This window comes from Ursus maritimus, unplaced genomic scaffold (assembly GCF_017311325.1).
Source record: "Ursus maritimus isolate PB19 unplaced genomic scaffold, ASM1731132v1 scaffold_4, whole genome shotgun sequence".
NCBI classification, from domain to species: Eukaryota; Metazoa; Chordata; class Mammalia; order Carnivora; family Ursidae; genus Ursus; species Ursus maritimus.
In genome coordinates, this window is record NW_024426552.1 from 76,347,201 (window position 1) to 76,361,697 (window position 14,497).

At 45.6% G+C, this 14,497-nt stretch overlaps 1 protein-coding gene and 1 long non-coding RNA gene across 3 annotated transcripts in view; one reads left to right on the forward strand and one right to left on the reverse strand.

Moving 5' to 3' along the window:
* Positions 1-761: 761 nt before the first annotated feature.
* LOC103676034 lies at positions 762-9,018 on the reverse strand. The gene is made up of 2 exons (XR_005832219.1): positions 8,579-9,018; positions 762-7,964 (listed from the first exon to the last, which is right to left on the reverse strand). It is a non-coding gene; the product is annotated as an uncharacterized LOC103676034 (long non-coding RNA).
* A 126-nt stretch (positions 9,019-9,144) lies between these two features.
* Positions 9,145-14,497, forward strand: part of BCL6 (BCL6 transcription repressor) — a 22,854-nt gene continuing 17,501 nt past the window's right edge. For both annotated transcript variants that reach the window (XM_008705171.2, XM_040621468.1), the window contains exon 1: positions 9,145-9,244. The gene's annotated coding sequence lies outside the window, so the exon portion shown is untranslated. The remainder of the gene's footprint in view (positions 9,245-14,497) is intronic.

A 14,497-nucleotide genomic window follows, 5' to 3' on the forward strand; every position in this document is an offset into this window, starting at 1 on the left:
AGTAGAGGGAGAGGGAGAAGCAGGCTCCCCGCTGAGCAGGGAACCCGATGCAGGTCTCAGTCCCAGGACCCGAGATCATGACCTGAGCTGAAGGCAGACGCTTAACCATCTGAGCCACCCAGGTGCCCCTCCAATTCCAATTTTTAAAAATTAGTCAGATTATACTTCATATTCTCCATCCAACACCTTTCCCCTCAAGTCAGTCACAATGGGACATGGAGATTATGCTAATTTTTTGTTGCATACCTATATTCATTCAAAGACTTTCCCCCTATATGTTTGAATTTTTTCCTGTATGTTATATGCACCTCAAAGATGGGTTCCTAGAAGTAGAATTACTGACTCAAAGGGCTTGACTGTTTGTGATTCTTAAGACACATGACCAAATGCATCACCGAAAGAGTCATGCTAACCAAAATGTAGTAGGACAGGATTTGATCTCAGTGCATTTCACCAAGAATTATTTAAATGTCAGCCTCCATAGTGAACATAAGTATTGGTCCAAAGATTTTATAACTACTTGGCAGAGAGGTTGATAGACGTGGGAAAAGATAGAGAAAAAAGGGCAGAGACACCTAAAATTCAAGTACAGCATGCGGACTAGACACCGTTGGTAACTGACAACTGGTTAGAAATTAAGGAGGCATTCCTGAAGTAATGTACATCAATGTACTAGCAGCCTTCAGCTTACCAAAGTAGATACAGCAGCAAAATAAGTGATTGAGGGTGGACTGGTTGACGGGAATCAACTCTACCATTAATTTTGGGGGTGGTCTTTGCAAACCATTTCCCTCTCTGGGCCTTTCGCAACTGTGGAACTAATAGGTTGAAGAGGGAAGAGAGTTTAGATTATAGTGTCAAATCCAGATGATGAAGACAAAGTCACAGAGTCGCAGGGTCCCGTCAGCTGTTTTCCCTAGACACCCAGAGTTACAACTCCGATGAGATCCACAGTTCTACCAGCGTGGTACAATGAAATAGCAGACATCCTGGGAAGCTCTCGGGGCTCCCCCAACCTCAGTTAGGAATCCTCAAGTTCTGTATGTCTCATTTGGACTGATGGCAAAGATTTTTCAGGGCCTTGTTTCCATAGAGAATCTCCACAGAAAAATGTTGAATAAGCAGACCAATGAGGTGGCTTCAGTCATCTACCACTATAAGGACATTTGGCCTTTGGTGCCTCACTAGTGTTTTCCAGACAGTTTTCTATCTAGATGATTAGCTAAATTGCTTTCAATTTAGTAAACTAAAAGAATAAAGGCAGGTTCCCTCATTTTCCAGACTCTATTTTGGGGGCAGGACCTCTCAGATTTCAAGAGAAGCCTGGGTCACTTTTTAGAGGCGTCTAGTATGGGGGAAAAAAAGAGAGAGAGATTATATGTGTGTGTGTGCAAATATATATATATAGTGGTTTTTTGACATAAAAAATGATAAGATTGTACAGAGAACGATCCTGTACCCAGTTTCTTCCATTATTAACATTTCACCTTAGTACGGTACATTCGTAACAACGGATGAAACAATATTCACACAAAATTATTAACTAAAGTCCATCATGTATTCAGATTCGTTTAGATTTCCCTTCTGTCTTTTTCCGTTAAGTACACTTTACATGAAGTTATCATGTCTCCTTAAGCTACTCCTGGCTGTGGCAACTTGTCAGACTTTCCTTGTTTTTGATGACCTTGACAGTTTCGAGGAGTACTGGTCAAGCATTTTATAGGACGCCCCTCTACTAGAATGTGCCTGATGTTTTACTCATAAATAGACTGAGGTATGTGAGGAAGACCACAGAGGTAAAGACCCATTTCACCACCTTATATCAAAGGTACATACAATCAATATGGTTTATCATTGTTTTTTTCTTTGTGGTTTGTCATTGTTGATGTTGACCTTGATGTCCTGGCTGATATAGTGTTAGTCTGGTTTCTCCATATAAAATTACCTCCCCCGCTCCCCTTACCATACCACACTCTTTGGAAGCAACCCGCTATGCCCAGCTCACACTTAAGGAGAGGGAATTATACCCTCCCTTCTTCAGGGGTGAGTATCTACATAAATTATTCAGAATTCTTCTGCATGGAAAATTTGTCTCTTCTCTTCCATTCATTAATTTTTCCCATAATTAATTTACATCTGTGTAAAAGTGTGGATATTTATTTTATATTTTGGGTTATAATACAATATTATTCTATCTTGTTGCTCAAATTTCTCAGCTTTGGCCATTGGGAGCTCTTAAGGTGGCTCCAGTGTCTCTGAAATATCCCCCATCAATGTAGAGATTTTTTTGTGTATTGTTTGGTTTCTTTTTCTTTCTTTTTTTTTTTTTTTTTTAGCAAATCCTTATTTTATGGTACAATCTGGGCATTAGGTGTGCTCATTGCTACTAGCCCAAAAATATTTAAAAATCTACATTGTAAACACCAACATAGACATAATTACAATACAATCACACAATTGATGACCATTCTAGATTCAGGAATAATATGAAATCACGGCACTGTGGGAGAGTGGGAGGGCTCCTACACTGGGTCCTGCAGTGGGACCTGCACACAAAACTTGTGTGTGAAGGTCTTCTTTCCATCCTGTCATTGTATCACTAAGATTGAGGCAGAGCCTCAGTGGAGAGCATGTCAGAAGTCCAACTCTGAGCTCTTCTCTGAACATAAGGCCACAGCAAATGGCTCTTCTTCAGGGCTGTCCACCCTATATCTCCTTTCCGTGATAAGCTATGGAAAAAAACAAAACAAAACGAAACAAAACAAAAACAATGGATTTAGAACCGGGGCATCAGAATTCTGATCTGGCTCTGTCAGCGATTCAGTGGGTGTGGAAAATGCCTTCTGTCTGGGCCTCAGTTTCCAATTCTGTACCATCAGTAGCATTGGACTGGATTGTTACTAAGGACTCTCCCAGTTCTAGCATATTATAACTCAGTAGTTTTACACTGAGAGAGTGTAATCGACTCCACGTCTCCTTGTACATGGACAAAAATATTCCGGAGGGTCTAAGTCAAAGGAGACATGGTGGTGGTAGGGAGGTCACTGCCAATAAACAGGGCTGTTTTATTACTTCCTGAGGATGCCAACGTCCGTTAAAGATCTTATTTCATCTAGACAATCAGGCCTGAGAAACGTCAGACCTTTTGTTTTAAAGAATGGCGATCAAAAAAGTACAGGAGATACTGATTGAAAGTATCTCTTTTATTGCCTTCAAGTTTGTTCTGGAAGATCAAGGCTTTTTTTTTTTTTTTTTTTTTTTTTTTTTTTTTTTGTTAGGGCAAACTCCTCATCTGTTATTTCCTCTAACTTCAAATAATTACCTTTAAGGCAGTGATGGCTGAACTACCTCTAAGTTTCTTACTAGGAATCTCTCTTCAGGTTTTTTTTTTTCTTTCCTTCCTTTATGTGTGTGTGTGTGTGTGTGTATGTGAATGTTATGAGATATTTTTCACATCTACTTGGGGCCCAGTGGCTTAAAGACTGCCCAGTTTACAAGTGTCATCTTCCTATCATTGACTGGGACAGTTTCCAAAAACAAACAGAAGGCAAACAAAAAAAAAAAAAAAGGATAGTGCTGAAAAGACACTTGGGAACTGTCACAGCTGATTATGAATGCTAGAGATCAAAGGTACAAGGTCTTAGAAACTGTCTCCTCCAACTCAACGTTAAAAATCTTCAGTCAGTTTTTAGACCCACTCAGCATAACCCCAGACTTTGGTCTACAATTGGTTAACAATTGATAGAGGTGAGGATTCTGGGACTGCCTTCTTTACTTAGAAGTTTAAATTTTAACCCCTTCCCCCATGCCAGGTACACATATAGATACAGCTCCTTTCTGTCCCCCCCCCATCTTAAAGTTATGTAAATATGTGTCTGGATATCAAGGTATAGAATTTAGAACAGATAGGCATCACACAAATCATCGGGGTTATTTCTTCACACGGCTGAAGAAACTGAGTCCTGACAAGTAGTTTTGCTCCAGGTTCCATAAGGGAGTTCCAGGCAGAACTGTAATTAGAAGCCAAGGCTTTTTTGGCAACAAATCCAGGTTTGTTTGTTTGTTTTTTCTCCTACCTCACACCATGCCCCTGAGGAGTTACGTGTTTGTGTGTGTGCGTGTGTGTGTCTCTGTATGTACATATGTTACGAAGACACCAACATGTAGGAAACATGCACGGAGCATCTGTAGTCTGACCTCAGGGAGTAGTGCAATGACTTGAATTTCAGGCAGCTGAAAGGTTTCTGCGGGTGGAGGGTGAAATAAACAAGAAAAGCCACTGTGGAGATGTGAATGGAAAAGTACCGAAGCGCTCCCTCCCTCCGCACATTCTTCCGCTCTCCAACTCTGCCTGCCTGCCAGCCAGCCGGCTCCAGATAGGCTTCTGCACGGTCAGGTGTACAGAGGGCGGTGTGGAGAAGAAGGGGAAAAAATGCAGGCACAACACGCAAATCAAGTTTTTCCACTTCTAGCCTTAGGTAGTAAAGACAGCTAAGTACCGGCAGGCAGCCGCAGGGAGGGTGGGCCAGCTACCCAGAGTTTACAAACACTCAAGTGCTTTCCTCTCTTCATCCCTTCCTGGTCCAGCTGCTGCTTTCCTTCATGCTAGAGTTTCATAGGAAGTGAAAACCCTGCTATTCAAAACAGTGATCCAATGCAATAAACAAATGATTAGGCGTCCCCCCAATCACTTCTCTATTTTAAGCTCCTGATATTTATTTCCATTTTAAAAAAGTGAGAAAAGTGTGGAAAATCAGTGTTTTGGGGGGAAACTCTGAGCAAGGCTAGAAAAGGTTTCTAAAGAAAAAAAAAGTCTCAGAATAAAACAGGCTGAAAGCAGGCAGCATATGGATCAAAATTAAACGTTGACACTTCTTTTTCAGAAGGTAGTAGCTGGAAATCATCTTCTGTTTTTTCTTTTACTGTCTCAAAACTTTCTGCTCAATTTCTCTAAAATATACCAAGAAATCTCCCTTCTTTCTCCAAGGATAATGTAGGGAGCTTGTCTACAATAAGTCTAAATGAAGGATTTGAGAGAAAAAGAAGAGGTAAAATTTTCTACATCAGGTGGACAGCATCTTCCACACCCATCAGAAGTAGTGTCAAGTACCGCAGCACAGGTGACAAACACAACCAAACACAAATGTCCATCAAAACTCAGAAGTAGCATCGTGACCTGGAGTTCGTTCTGAGAACCAATTTACAGTTAACGAGAAACCCGAAGCAGCCTTGCTTTCCCCTCTTCTGCCAGAAAACAGGACACCCTCCTCCAAAGCCAGGCAGTCAGATCACCCTCATTCTCTGAAACGACACAGGACCATCAAACGGAGACCCATTTTCAGTTGTGTCCTAGGGTCATGCATGCCTCTGGTGAGGGCCAGCCTGTCCTCTGGAAAGAGAGAAGCCTGGGGGAGTTGCGTGACTGATCTGTAAGGTTCTTTACCGTTCTAAAATCCATCATCCTGAGATGTGATAGATAGCTTAAAGATCTACCAAGCTTCCAGAAGTTCCTGACAGGTGAAACCAACTTCCTGTTTGGAGCCCCCTTAAAAAGAGGACAAGACGGTATTTATTCGAAGGATAGTTTCCTTTTCAGCTATGACTGAATTGTGGGGAACTGGATGCAAAATCTGTTCCCTTCCTTAAATAGTTGTAATATTAGGACCAGGCTATTTTATTTGTAACGAAGCTTATATTTACCCGGCAGCTGCGTTCAGGAACCTATTACTATGCCCAGTCCACTGGCCTGGTCCTCTATTCTGAGTATTAATAGCCAGTAACCATTAAACCACAGGACGGTTGATACATAGTCCCTCCAAGTCTACAGGAATCACTCATAAGACCCCAGACACGGAATCTCTCTTTAGAGCTTCTTAAGGATGATTTAAAAGAATTTGAATATATTCAAGTCAATCCTTTCTTTAATCCTATAACATAGCACTGCGGGAGTGAGGGAGCCCACACAGTGATGCCAACTGGCTACTGATGGGGAGAGATCAAGACTAAGAGAAAGAAGGACAATTTGGAAGCAAGTCAACTGGTATAAAATTTGACAGTTACGCTCCTAGGATTTGAAAAGAGATTGGGAAGTGGGTGCACAATTTTCCTCACTGTTCATTCAGTAGAGAGAAAGGGATCTACCTAGAGTCTCTATCTTCAGAATATTTTCAATATTTTTTTCTTTTAACCGTGTCCTTCTGATCAATTTCTGTCAATGTAAACAGTGATTTGGCAAAAAACCCAAACAAAAACAAAAACAAAAAACAACGGTCATAGAAATGTGGGTCTCTGGCACTTGGTCCCAGAAATAATGTGCAGGGAAGGTTTGAGGTCCCTAGTGGTGGGGTTAATTATCTATAAACTAGGCCTGGTGGGTTTTCCCTCCAGGGGCTCCCTGCAAAGAATTAAAAAGGTCTGAGGTACAAGAAGGGTGAATTCCTTCCCAGCCCCCATTCTGGCTAGTTCTACTGCCAGAGGGAGATTTCCCTCTGCTCTGCAGCGCCCCCATGGGGCTAAGATTGGAGTGGCAAAGAGAACGCAGGAGGGACAAACTGTGTTGGGGGGGGGGGCGACCGCAGGGGACCAAGGAGGCAGGATGACAACTTTGATTAGAAAAGTGACCAAAAATCATAAAAGTAATCTCCATCGTAGGATCAATAATAGGTCAGAGCCATACATTTCACATTCCAAACCATATACAGATACACCTGAGAAATCTTGAAGTAAGACTGCACTCAAAGATAGAAAAAAATATCACACATATAAATGCACAGAGAAAATCGTTTCAGCAAAATCGGGGTATCGTTTTGAATCCAGTGGAATTCATTTAAAACTCTGAAAAGGAAAGGGAAGGAGACAATAAAAAAGCAGATAGTCCGCCTTCTGGCAGAATGAATCTGCACTTGACAATATCATGTGTCTTTGGGGGTAAAATGTTCATTTCAACAACAGTGACAGGATTAGGCCTATGTATATTTTTCAAAAATCCTTTACAAGGCAGGCTTTTCTGCAGAGGCTGCAGTAATCCATCTGTCAATAAGTATTAAAATATTCAGATTTCATAGGAACAGACACGCATATTTCCTAAGCTCCAGACCTTGTGGAAAATAATCAACCCCTTTGGACCTCTTCTGGTTCTAAAATTCCCAACACAGCCTTTTAAAGGTGGTGGTGGGGTGCACTGACAATAACATTTTCAGCAACAGATCTGAACTTCTTAGGGACTTTTCCTCGGAAAGAAATGCCAAATATCCCAGGAAACAGCCCGTAATCTTTCGTAGCTCTGCTCATTTCTCCATTATAAACCCAAATTTGAGGTAGGGAGAGGTAGATTATTTTGGGCCATATCTTTTTTGGAAATTAACATGTGCAGAAATTTTGTGGAACCTTTAAGAACTCATCTGTAATTTAATGAGTCGCCTGAAGGACTCTCATAGCCAAGGCTCAGAACAGCCTGACCTTTGAAAGCTGCTTCTGGTCCAAACATTTTGGGTTAATTCTTGAGGAATCTGAAATATTATTTTCCCCTCACACCCTTCTTTTAAGAGAGAGACATAAAAGAAACAAGAGTCTCCCTCATTCGGGGATGAGTAGGAGGGGAAAAAACCCCAACCAACATTTAAATAGGGAAACTGGCAGTTCTGAATAAACAAACCAAGGCCCACAGTGAAATGATTCTGCACTGCATTTGCCTTTAAAAAGAAAGGAAAGAAGAAAGAAAGAAAAGATTTCCCCCCTTCTCCTCCTCCTCCTCCCAAGTGAGCTCCGAAGCTAAGGAGCCAGTGCTGCGTGCGGAGCGCTGTAGTTGTAGCACAGGCTGTTCTAAATACACGCAGTATCTGTGATCCTGGCACGGCAGGCCTTTAGAATTCCCTCCGGCTGATCTCTTCAACGCAGACAGGAGAGATTTTTTACAACGACCTTGAAACGAGCGGGGGGTTGGGGGGAGCGCGGGGGATCAAGACCTTAAGAAAAAGCAAAACACAAATATGTATTTGGCTCACATAATTTTGTAGAACACATGCGTACACATACCCAAATACACACACGTTTCTTCCAACAAGAAATTTCCTAACAGTCAACAATAACAGAAAGAGTAAACCCACCACTTGCTGTCCTGGAAAGAAACAAACCAAACCAAAACAAACCCTTTGAACATGTCCCTCAAGTGCAGGAGAGCCTCCTCTCAGTAAAAAGTCCAAGGGAAGAAGAAAATTGCATCGCCCCCCCCAAAAAAGTGGGGGTTGGGATTGTTACATGCGATCAAAAACTGAAGCTGCTTTCAATAGTCACAATATTAAAATAACACATCTTCTTTAAAATGCTTGAGAGATTAGATAAGAAAACACACACACACACACACACACACACACACAAAACAAAATCCAACCGATGCGGGATCCTACTATTTACGTAACACCACAAACTTGCAAAAGGCAAAAATCAGAAGGAAAAAAAAATCCAAAAATCATCAAAATACAACCACCAAAAAATCCCAAGCCACCACAATTAACAAGGAAAAACCAAACCAAACCAAACCAAAAAGAAGACCCAAATAAAATAAAGCAAATGAACCCACCGAAGACTGCTTGGCAAATATTTTTCTCGTGGTGCCTAATATTCTAGCTGGAAAGAGCTGTGGTGTTTATTGTTTTTTTCTCTTACTCGCCTCTAAAGCTACTATATATAACAGACTTTTTCCAACGGGTCGAACCTCTCGCTCCCTTTTGTGTATTTAGCTCGAGGAGCTGAGTTTATGGGTAAGAGAGGAGGAATTAGCCCCAGACCCCGGGAAAGCAAAGCGCACTCCCCCTCTTATGTCACCGAATAGCAAATTAGTTCTCAGAATTCCAGAGGCCGAGCTTTGCTACAGCGAAGACGCCGACGTCACAGAGGGGGCGCCCACGTGACGCTGGCGGAGCAGGCCGTACCATTGTGCGGGGCCCCGGGAGGGAGGGACGCCGTCTGGCCCCTCGAGCCTCGAACCCGAACCTCCAAATCCGGGACGTCCGGCCGCTGAGGACCTCGAAATCTTCCGGAAACTGGAAAAACATTGTGGTTTTGAGGGCTTTCCATGGGACAAAAGAGGCAAAAGTCCCGGAGAGCTGACACCGAGTCCTCCCCTGCCACGTAGCAGTGGTAAAGTCCGCAGCTCAAATTCCGAGAATTGAGCTCTGTTGATTCTTAGAACTGGGGTTCTTAGAAGTGGTGATGCAAGAAGTTTCTAGGAAAGGCCGGACACCAGGTGATTATTGCTGTTGCTGCTGCCGCTGCTGCTGCTGCCGCCGCCGCCGCTGGTGCCGCTGGTGCCGCTGCCGCCGCCGCTGCTCATGATCATTATTTTACCTTTTAATTCTTTTTTTTTTTCCGCTCTTGCCAAATGCTTTGGCTCCAAGTTTCCTATGTGTATCTATTGATATAAATGTATATATTTATTTATTCTAGCTGTCAGGTGTTAAAATAAATGCCGAAGATTAGTCCCACGTCTCTCCCACTCTAGGATATAGATTTTTATATATTTATTATTTTATTCTTGTTGTCTTTGAGTGAATCGGCCGGTTTGAGGAGGCTTTTGCCGCCCTCCCTTGTGTTGTTTTGGTTTTGGAAAAGGAGGTGGAGGAGAGGAAGGAGGGGAATTAGGGGGCGGCCGGAGCCGAGAGAACGAGACAGTGTTTGGGGGGTGCTCCGGGCAAGTCTGGGGGCTGTCTGGCCCCAGACGACGGAGAGGACGCGCGCTCGCGCTCTCGCTCTTTCTGCTGCTGCTTGCGTACGGCTTGTGATCTCGCTGGATTCGGGCGGCTGTGTTTTTTCCCTCTTCTCGCTTGCAAACTGCCTTCCTCGCTCCCTCGCTCCTGCCTCCCCTTCCCTCCCTCCCTCCTCCTCTCCCTCGCCTCTCTTTCCTTCTCCTCTCCCGTCCTTCTTGGTGACTCCGGGAGGCGAGGAGGGAGGCTGCCCGCTCGCTCGCCCCGCTGGCTCCCTTCCACCGGCCTCGCTCCTCTAGATTCCCTTCCTCCGAGCCGAGATTTGGGAGGAAAAATGCAAGCGAACTCCTCGGGTTTTGTTTCCCCCCCCCCCCATAAGCCCAGTTGAAGTATCGTTTCTACTGTTTCCTTTTAGAGCCGCGATCTTCCAGACGAGATCCGAGTGTTTTGGTGTCCCCTTGTCCTGTGTTTTGGGGGAGGTTTAGCTTGCCTGGGGGCGGGGATGTTGAATACTTTGAAAATTATTCTTTCTTGGTTGCAGTCGAGGGAGTCGGGAACCCCCGCGCGCTCCCTCTCCTCATCCTGAGGAGAGAGGCTGGTGGCGGGACAGGGATTTGGGGGGTGGGTGGCAAAGGGGTGCGCGTTTGCACCTGCGGTGCCGTTTAGCGTGCGGGGACTCGGGGAAGCTTCACAGGACGGCCCAGCCGAGCGGGAAGGTGGCGGGATTTCTGGCGGTCGCGGTGTTTGTGTTTTGGGCGCTGCGTGACTCGGTGTTAGCTCCCAATGGCTGTTCCCCGCCTCTCCTAAATTTTGTTTTATTTTTTCCCATGGTGCGAGCTTTGTAAAAAGACGACTGCAGACGGGAGAGTAGCCGACGTCAGGCTTCAGGTTCCCGAGGTCCTTGCACTGGGCGAGGGGAAAAACAAACAGCCCCAGCCCGCGTTCCTACGCGCAAGACCCGGGAGGAGAGAAGGGCACGCTGTGGCCCTGGACGAGGGACCCGGAGCGGGAGGAGGGGGCGCGGGCGCGAAAGGGAGATCTTTGTGAGTGATTTTGCAAAAACGGATTGCGAGGCTGGTTGGATTTGCAACCTGTGGCTCTCCTCGAGGGAGTAAGAATGGGGGAAGGCGGCGGCGGCGGCGGCGGCCCGGGGCGGGAGCCGGTGGGGAGTTGGAGCCTCGGAAATGGGCTGCGCTCTAGGGCCGCGGGAGCTAGGGGCCACCGCGCTGCGAGAGGTAGTGACCGTGGTCAGTGTCTTGAGAACTGTGGATTGCGTTGCCTCTGTGATGCCGTGTTATTGGAACTCTGGCGAAAAATGGAGTTAGCGTTACAATAATTGAGTTTTAAAGCTCCCGCATGGAAAACAAAAACACAACCCAGTAGATTAAAAAAAGAAGAATGAAAAAGACCCCTTTTATGGGGTGCCCCCTTTTGCAGTGGTTAAGAGTTGGTGGTGGGGGTCCAGCAGCTGAACGGAGAGAAAGACCCCAAATAGGGTACTGAAAGTCCAGAGCTGTTACTGGGTCCCTGACCACTACAGAGAGCTGGTCATCTTCCCCACCACCACCAGCAGCCACTGGAAACTGATTTAATCTTTTATGGATTTTTTTTCCCCATTCAGTTTATAGTTTCCAGGAGGAAAATCTTGTAACTCTTTACTTTTTTTTTTTAAGTAAAGTATCAATAGATGCTTTTTTTTTTTCTGTCAAAAAAAAAAAAAAAAAACTGGGGCAGGACAGAGGGAACCAGGTCTGTCAAAAAAAAAAAAAAAAACTGGGGCAGGACAGAGGGAACCAGGGAAAGGGCTGTTTAGAAATACAGTTTGTGGCTCTGAGCGATGCCACCGGCTTCCTCTACAGAGACTGCCAGTTTCCCTTTTTCTTTGCAAGGTGTGTGTGGTTTTAATAAATAACTTAAAAAAATAAGAGGGGGGCCAGCAAGATGTGTCAGGAGACAGGTATCTATTTTGCTCACTATTTACTACCAAGAGCCTTTGGCACTGGAACAGAACCTCGTAAATCTGCAGCCCAAGTTGAAGTTCATCTGGCCCCAGTCCACACGCTATTCCTGGAGGTAGCAAACATGAGCTCAAAGGAATGAGGTGAAATCACATTCTTGCTTTAAAATATATACTTTTGGGGGGGGGTTAAGAAGAAAGAATATTGTCTCTGGGGGAGGAGGAAATGGAAAGAGGGCTCCAGGAGATGGGCATTCCCTTGCTAAAGTGACTCCAGTTGGGTCCTCAGGCTGAAATAGAAACCTGTAGATGGGAAATATTTCCCCCTCCCCCCACTTATAAATAGAAGTTTCCAATATCCTATTTGGAAGACTTTCCAATACTGCAGGCCCAAGCATTGGCTGGTTTTAAGGGTCTGTTGATAGTGACAATAAGGCCAGAAGCTGTTGGTAAACTGGGCAGCTTGAAGGAGAAGGAAGCCAGAAGAGGGAATTCTCCAGTTGGCCTTTTCTTCTGTGCTCAACTGTGAAGGGTTTTACCCCATGCTTTCTTGAAAAGACTCTCCAGTTTATTCTGGGTTTGCTGGATGGGGATGGGACTCTAAACCCTTAAGCTGTCGCTTGCTGAGCCTTGAAGAGTTCCAGTTATTGGTTGAGTAAATGGTAGCCAGGACTAGATGTCAAAATCCTTCCTTCCCTCTCTCCCCTGCCTGGTAGGCACACTCACAACCCACTTGATTGTGAAAAACTTGAAGAGATTTAGAGGAGGTGGTGCGGCAGCGCCACCCCTTGGTAGGTGAAACTCTCTACTTGCAAAAGTCAAATATTTGAAAAACATTGTGAAATGACCTTATGAGGATTTTTTTTTTCTTTAGAAAGGGGAGACAAAACTAACTTTTAAAAAAGGACTTTGTAGTTGATTTCTCAAATGGGGAGGAAAAGCGTTGCTTTCTAGCCAGGATAGTGTCATAAGAGGCAAAGAAGTTGGAGTGTGTGTGTGTGTGTGTGTGTGTGTGTGTGTGTATGCGCGCGGGGAGGGTTGCCTAGTTGGCTTTAAGTAGGTGAGTTCTCCAGACGGAAGTAGCCTCCTTCCCCCTTGGACTTGACTTCTCAGAGCACCTGAATTCTGTTGCCAGTCTGACACTGAGATAAGGAGAAATGTCTTGGTGTAAAAACAAACCAGTGATTGAAAGTCCTGTAGTTTTGCTGGCGGTGATGGTCGTGTCTGTGGGGGCTGGGTTGGGGACGGAGGTTTCTGGATGGCGTGGGGCAACGGTAGGCTGGTCTGTAGCTGGGTTTTAGCCTTCTGGGAGTCGAAACAGTGTGGCGCGTACCGGCTTCCTGCACTGCGCAACAAGTGGCAATGCCGCCGCAGTGATCCGAGCGAGGGTGCCCTGTCGTGGCGAAGCCGGCCCCTTTCTCTTCGCCCCGCTGGAAGCCAGGAATGGCTCTTCCCGGTCCTCCCCGCCTCCCAGTCTGTGACCAGCACCCCCGCCAAAGGCCAAAGTCAGCCCCTCTTCCCTCACCCTCCGCCTTTACCGAGCCGTAAGCCTGGGTGGAACCCTGCCCTTGGCCTCCAGGACCCCTTTTCTCCGTGGGAATCAGGAGTTTATTCCCGACTTTCTTTGCTGGTCGACCAGTGTTTGGCAAGAAGCTCTGCTAATACCTTCGAGTTCCATTCTGCTTTTTGAAGACAAGCGCACCCTTTCCTTCCCTTCTAATACATTCAGCCTTTCGGGCTGGAAAAACCAACGAGTAATACATGAACGCAGCTCCAGAGACCGCGTTGTGGTTGCTAGAGGAGTGAGCATCGGGAAGAACGGAATTACATCTAGTAAATTAAATGTTTTGCAGCGTTGCTTCTAGAGGCAACCTCCTCCCGCTAACAGATCCGAAAAAAAAAAAAAAAAGTGGGGGGCAGTCGTTTGTGGAAGGCTGTGGCTGCGCGGTGATTTTTCAAACGGACTGAGTCTGCCACCTAGTGGTAGATCGTAGCCGAGTCCCCCCCCCCCAGCTTGGGCGGTGGACCGACCCTGTCACCTTCCCAAGTAGCCCTACCAGGTGCTAGGCTGACAGAGGAGGGCAACATCCAATGAGGATGACACCTCACCGCCAAAATCTTGGTAAGGCGGATGAAAATTCGGAAGCCTCCAGATGCTTGCCGTGTCCACCACGGTCGCTCAGCGAGTGGCATCGGCCTCCACTAAGAGAACCTTAATGAAATAACCCGTTTTGAACACACTATCTTTCTGTCGCTGTGCCGTCTCCCTGGGTGAAGTGGGTAGTGGAGGGATGCATGGAGGCTCTAAGACATAAAGCTCTTTACAGCTGAGAAAACAGGCGGCCTCATGAGGGGGGCCTGTTGCTGGTGGTGAGTTAGTACCCTAACCGGGATCAGATTTTTACCTTCTGAATTGCAGGTCAGTGACTTAAAGTCAAAGGCCAGTTTATCTCCGCTCCTTTGAAGTATCTAAGAGAAAGGACCAGCACTAAGAGATACCCATGATTTTAATGTTTCAGGTCAGCTAGCTGGGAACAGTTCCCCAGGTGTTTTGGAGGAATTTTAGAAAGTATAGCGTAACTAATTTTCAGTGACGGATACGGAAAGCCTACCGCGGTGCTGAGGGGTGGGGGTCCCAGATCTTGAGGAGCGTGCCTGTGTTAGTGAGTGATTAAGTCCCAGTCCCTAGACTTGCAGAGATGCAACTCGCTTCGCCCGAGGCTCACATTTGGATTCTGAAATCACCCTCTTCCCCTTCCTTCCAAGCTGCCTAGTGGCTTGGCCAGAGATCAGTTTCGTGTGTGTGTGTGTGTGTGTGTGTGTGTGTGTGTGTGTGTGT